The sequence below is a fragment of the Colobus angolensis genome, unplaced genomic scaffold (assembly GCF_000951035.1).
Source record: "Colobus angolensis palliatus isolate OR3802 unplaced genomic scaffold, Cang.pa_1.0 Scaffold139, whole genome shotgun sequence".
Lineage (NCBI taxonomy): Eukaryota > Metazoa > Chordata > Mammalia > Primates > Cercopithecidae > Colobus > Colobus angolensis.
The window spans coordinates 2309117-2315823 of record NW_012114477.1 but is presented as its reverse complement, the minus strand read 5'-3'; the positions used below and the strand labels follow the sequence as shown (position 1 = coordinate 2315823).

Below are 6707 nucleotides of genomic sequence, written 5' to 3'. Positions count from 1 at the left end.
GAGAAATCAAATTTCTCTCAAAAGCACTTGCAGTATGTTCCTGTGGGGCTAAGATATCCTTCCATTGCATGGGCTGTGAAAGATGCCGACTCCAAGACAAAATAATGGGATTTATTTCGCAAGCATGGTGCGTTCCTGCAGGGCTGCCCCGTCCCACTCATCTCGAGTTTTTCACCCTCCTTGGCATCCCTGAAGAAGCCTCAGAGACCATCAAGTCCCCAGCGCGCTCATTTTACAGACAGGGAGACTGAGGCTGGGGTAGGAAGTAGGGGAGACGGAACTTGCCCAAGGTCACCTGGGGCCAGGAAGTGAGCCAAACTCAGGCCTGTCTGAGGCCAGGCTGGGGATTCCGGTCTCCTCCTGTTAGAATTCCGGGAAAACATCTCAGGATCTTTTTCAGTTTTCTTTTTTTTCTGGCCCTTACTTGCTCTTCTCTGTTTCTCTCTCTCCATTTAAAAAATTCTCACCTTAATCCTTCGTCTCCTTGCCCCTACTTCTAAGACTCTCTCTCTCTCTCTCATTCTCTCTCTCTCTCTCTCTCAATGGCTCACTCTCTCTTTCTTCATTTCTCTACCTCCTTTTCCCTCCCACACCTTTCCAACATTCTTTCTTCCTTACCTCAATTGTCTCCCTTTTGCTCCTAAAGCCCTTCCCCCCACTTCTGCACCTTTCCTGCAGGCCTACTCACGCCCTTCACACACTCACCTTCTTTGGGGGGTGCCCTCTGCCTCCCTGCCTCCACCAGCATCGCCTTTGCCAGATCCCCTACCCTTCGCTCCAAAGCACATGCCAACCCAGAGGGGCCTAAACCAGCCAGGAAGTCCCCACCCGCGACCACCAGGCCCCAGCCCCGGCTGTAAGCAGCCACAGAGGAGCCCCCACCCGGAGTGAGAGAACAGGCACCTGATGGAAGCGGGGCTGGGGCTGAGCCCTGATTAAAGCACGCACTTCTTCCTAGCAGCCTGGTTTGCATTACATCCGGCCGGGCGGGCTCCAGGCTGACAGCTGGACGCACTTTTCCAGGGCGCAAGGAAGGCAGTCAGACCGTGTATGCGCACACATGCATGGGCTCCGTCCCGGACAGCCCCGTAATGGCTTTCACATGGAGAACGCAGCAAACTTCTCCAACCTCAAGCACCGATTTTCCTGTCAAGAGATGTTGGATTCCAAAAAAAAAATTATAATCACAAAGAAAAGGGCTTTGGAGTTTGCACAAAAGGGTCAGACCCTGTGAAGTCAGATTCTGAAATGGAACCAGAATCTGGAGACAATGGAAGAGGGAAGAAAGAGGGAGGGAGAAAGACCCTAGCGTCTGTCTTCAGCGGCTGTAGCCAGGGCTGGGGAGGTATTCACCGCCCAAGAAGCACAGAAAAGAAACCTCTGCCTGAGGGTCTGGCTCAGCCCTGCAATCCCTCCTCCCCAGGTAGGACAGACAGCCCAGGGGTATGAGGCCAGGTTCCAGCATTTGACTGTGGGTTTGAATCCAAGCTCCTTTGCTGACTGCAGTGATAGAACGTATCAAGTATCAGCTTCCACCTTTGTTAAATGAGGTTCCTACGCCTCGTTCCTGGGGCTGCGGAGAAATTCGCTGAGCTGAGACTTGCACACCAGTCAGCTCATGGCTTCAACCTCTCCTAGCTGTCGTGAGCTTGTCCTCCCTGGAGAAGAGCGCTGGAGCAGAAGGCAACAAACCCCAATCCGTTCTGGCTTTGCCTGTTGGGTTATCTCAGGCTCAGTTTGCCCATCTGCAAAATGGGCAGGCAGGACCCTGAACCCTCCTGCGTCCTGCTAGTTTCCTGACCTCCCCTAGAGTCTGACTCACAGAGGGACTCACGGGACAGGGCACCACTGCTCCACCCTGTTTCATGGCCTTGGCCCGTGCACATCCCCTGCCTGGGACACTCTTCCTCTGACCCGAAGGCCCCTGAGGAGATGACCCCTCCTGGAAAAGGCCTCTCTGACCCCAGCAGATGGGATTTCCCTCATGTAGCCCTGGACATCCTTTTTATGACACCTATAACTTCTAGGAAGCCTCATTCAGTATCTTCCTGGGAATTTTTGGACCATAGGCTCCATGATAGGCCCGAACCTGCCATGGTCCCCTTTGCCCCTGCCGAAGCCCGCAGCACCCAGCACTACAACTACATGTCTAATCATAGGAAATCCACTTTGGGAGGCTGAGACAGGAGGATCCCTCGAGGCCAGGAGTTCAAGACCAGCCTGGGCAACATAGTGAAACCCCATCTCCACATAAATAAAAAATAAAAAATAAATAAAAGTAGCCAGGTGTGGTGGCACATGCCTGTAGTCCTGGCTACTACGGAGGCTGAGGTGGGAGGATCAATTGAGCCCAGGAGGCTGAGGTTTCAGTGAGCCATGATGGTACTACTGCACTCCAGCTGGGGTGACAGAGCCAGGTTCTGTCTCCAGTTAATAACAATAATAATAATAAACTATTATTATTCTATAAATGCATAGTAACCATTATTATAAGATATTAAATAATCATAGAACACCAGTCATGTGTCAGGCCCTCCCGTCACAACAGTGAATAAGTGAATGAATGAATGAATGCGTGAATGAATGGTGATAAATGAAAGTACGAGCTTATAGGATACTTATTGGTATATGTCTGAGCTGAGTCCTCTCCATGAATCGTCTCATTTAATTCCCACATCAACGCCAGAAAGCAGGTACTGTTATTATCCCCATTTCACAGATGAGGAAGCTGAGGCCCAGAGATGTTCGGTAACTTGTGCAAGGCCACACAGCCAGGGTGGTGGAGACAAAATCCAGTCCCAGGCAGTCTGGTTCCAGAGCTTATGGGCCCAGCCACCAGACTAGATTGGATCCCACAAGAGGGGATCATGAGGGTTGTTTGGAGACATGTTTCTTTCTGCCCGCCTGGGACAGCAGGTACCTGGGAGTAAGTGCCAGGGCTGACTCATTTCTGCAAGGAGCAGCCTTGGATGCAGAACAGAGGGGCAGGGGCTGGCCAGCCTGAGAAGTGGCTCCAGATCCTCCATGGGGCAGTTTGCGCCCATTTGACCACTGTGAGATGTGGAATTAGACATGACTCTGAATCTCCCCTCCCCTGCCCTTCACCTAGAAAGGGACCGCTGACATTCTGTGTGACCTCTGGCAGAACACCTACCCCCAGTCTTGGCGTGCTCATCTGGGCAATGGGAATGATAAAATCTGCCCTGCAAACACACACCACACACATCCACCCAGCTAGGAGCTGGGCATGGCCAGGGGCTGAACCCTGGGGACGGTTTCAGGGGCAGCCAGGGCAGCAGCTGGGGAAGGACTCGAAGCCTCCCTGGCCCAGCTGGCTTCTGGCAGGGGTCCAGCCTGGCCACAGCCACCAGTCCTCCAGGCTTAATATCCTTGGCGGCAAGGCTAGAATAAGCTGTCTTTCAAGAGGGGAACTTTATTTATACGCCGATGCCAGTCGCGCTCCTGCTATTAGAAATTTCATCGGCTCCTTTGATTTAGGGCTTGCCACAAGCTGCCAATCGCGGCTGCCTCCTGGCCCAGCCCTGCAGCTCGGCCAGCCTTGTTCCGGCTCACAGCAGCAGAAACGAACATTATTTAATTTCCCGCCAGCGGGCAGTGAAAGCTGGAGCTCCCCCTCCCGCTGGATGTATTTATTTAATCCTTTTTGGAAATAGTGTCTGGGGATGGATCTGAAGGCCAGCCCTGGGGACTCTGCTAATCCTCCAGGCCTGAGCAGGCGGGGCCTTGGGGTGGAGACTGAGTGGGGCCTCTTGGGAGGATTCTAGAGGAACCTCAACCTGGGAGCCCAGGGCGATCTGCCACTCACTGACCCCTGAGGCGTCTGCCTGGGAGGTGTCACCAGCAGACTCCGAGATAAGCACTGCAGGGATGGTTTATCTGGGAGGGGGATTCCAGGATGTATCAACAGGGGATGAGGACATGAGGCAACGAGGGGAGGTGGTCAAGTCTGGCTGCCATTAAGCAGCCCGTTTTCGCTGTGGGTTACTGGGGCTCAGGTGTGCTGGGGACCTTTTGCAAGAACACTCACCTCAGAGTCATCTGCCCAAGGAGCAAGGAAACCGGGGTATTTATACTTCAGCTCCCATCTGTCATTGGTGGAGGGCTGCTTCCCCCAGGAAGGGGCATTTATTCCCCACACTCCTCTTCCTTTTATACTGGGGCCAAGCAGACCCCTGCAGGCATCCCCCCACCTTGCAGGGGAGTGGTGAGTGACAGGAAGATATGGGCAGAGCACCAACCACTTGAAGTTATTTATCCTCCTTGTCACCTGTCAACTCTTTCTCTTTCTTTGGCCTCTGCCTAAAAGACACCTCCTCCAGGAAGCCCTCCTTGACCACCCCAGGAAAAACGTTATCCATTACCGTCCTGTCATTCAGATATTTCCTTCCTAACATATACCATGTGCCAGGATTATCCATTTTCTTACTTGTTTGTGGGTTTACTGCCTATCACTCCCACTAGACTGGAAGCCTCCTGAAGCAGGGGGTCATGGGTATCTTAATCTGCATTGCAGCCCTTGCACACAGTAGGCACTCAACAACTATTTTTGGAAGGAGGGTGGGGACACCTGATTTATGTAATTCAGGCCCTGTGTCGCTTACCACAGTGCTTGGCAGTAGGCTGGGCTCCTTACACGTGATGATGCTTCCTTTAACCCTCAGCCAAGCTTTCAAGGATGGGATCAGCACGCCCATTTGACAGACTGGAAAAAGGTGAATGTACGGAGAAGATGCTGCATCAAACTCAGCTGTGGGTTTGCATAGCACCAAAGCTTACTCCATTCTCCCTGCAGCCCCACAGAGCGGATAGAAAAGTTTTCTGGGTTTCATTTCACAGCTGTGAGAATTGGGGCCCTCTGGGATACACCCCCACCAGGTGGGGGGACAACAGGGATCCTGGCCTCATAGAGTCTATGATGTCTTAAGTGCTGGAGGGTTTCTGTTGAGAGAAGTATGAAAAAGGGCTGGAGCAATCACGGGGTGCTTTCTGGAGAAGGTGACTCTTCTTTTCCTCTAATAAACGTTAAAATGAGAAAGAAAATCAGTCCCTTTGGGAAAGTAGGAAATTCAAAATATTTGATTACCCAGTAGCCCTGGCGGCACAGAGCCTAGAGAATGTTTTGCACAAAACCCTCCCAAAGCAGAAATGTTTTATATGTAATATAATGTATAATATGAGGTGTTATATGTCATAATTTTAATATGTCATGATGCCAAATTGTCCAAGCTAAAAGGCTAAATACAGAAAAGTTAAAGATGAAAGAGGAAGAGGAAGACACTGAGGTCAAGGTGGCAAAAGTAGACAAAGTGCAGGAGGGAGGAGGCATTTTCTGTGGGCAATTGATTCAGCACCGAGGCACTTCTGAAGCCTTTGTCTATGAGACATGGTTGTGGCAGTAGCCCGTGAGTGTTAATTGTCCATGAGTTCTAATAGGTGTAATATTCTCGAGTGTTACATGTGCATTAATTAAGTAACACTGCATTTAGCCCCAAATCATGCAAAAGGCTTGTGTGGTGTTTGCAGAGGCACAAATATCCTCATGGCTGGCGAGTTGCTGGCACTGTTTTTTCTCTGCCCACAGCAGTCCAAAAAGGTAGATTGGGAGAAATGGGAAGTGGTGGAAACAGCAAGGAGTGCGAACGGTGAGGAAAGCCTCTGCCACCATCCAGACCAGGAGGAAAGAGGAATGAAAGATGAGATACATATGTAGTATAGCCAGTGGGCTTTGAAGTCAGACAGAGGCAAGTTTGAATCCCAGCGCAGTCACGGACTTACTGTGTGATCTTAGATAAGTGGTTTGGCTTCTCTGAGCCTCAGAAAGCAAGAATTATAATAGGAACCTCCCCTTAAAAAGTGGTTGTGAGCAGTCAATGGGATGAGGCACGGAAGGAGCTTAGTGCAAAGTGCTTTATAATGTGTGGGATGATGGGGGCCACGGTGGAGGTGGTAATTTAGGTGTCCTGTGATAAACCTGGATTTCGCTACATTGGGATGAGAGCCCAGGTGAGGGCTGTGCACGGGATACTTTGGGATTATGGCAAGCAAGAACCACATTCTTTTCTGTGAAGTACTGAGCTCCCCATATGGGAAGGCAGCAACCGTCAACACCTAACAAGGAGAGGTATCTTGTGGTGCGAAGAGGATGGAATTGTCCCAGGATGACAGTACAGATGGGCAGTCTAATCCTTGTTCTGCCTCCTACAGGACATAGCTTTGGCTTGGCCCTCTGCTGCTGTGAGCTGCACTCTGTGAAATGGGATCATGATCTCAACTAGCCTCCCCGACACGAGTTGATTGCACCCAAACCCTATGGAAATAAAAGAGTTGTTGCCATAGAAAAAGAGACAAGGGCGATTTGCAGAGCAAGCTGAAGCCCCAGAGATCTTCCCTGTCCCCACAGACCCCTGCTGTGTCCATCTGGTCAGCCCTGCCTCGAGCTCAATAGGATCCCACCCGCTACGCCGCATCCACATTTCAAATGATAGCATTGTCAGAATTTGGCTATCCTCCCCTTCTGCAGATGGGAAACTGAGGCTGCAAGAAGGGAAGTGACTTGCTCAAAGACACCATGCAATTTGGTGGCAGCCTTCAGACCCGCTGACACCTGTGCAGGGCCCACCACTCCATCCCCCTCAAAACCCACAAAGATTCTGTTCTGTTCTGTCCTCAGCCAGCACGGTGGCCCA

The 6707-nt window shown here is 51.2% G+C and overlaps 1 long non-coding RNA gene across 1 annotated transcript; it reads left to right on the top strand.

Annotated features, from left to right (window-relative positions):
- Positions 1-1314: 1314 nt before the first annotated feature.
- Positions 1315-6450, top strand: LOC105506625. Its single transcript, XR_001000956.1, has 3 exons — positions 1315-1423; positions 4858-5016; positions 6226-6450. It is a non-coding gene; the product is annotated as an uncharacterized LOC105506625 (long non-coding RNA).
- Positions 6451-6707: the final 257 nt, after the last annotated feature.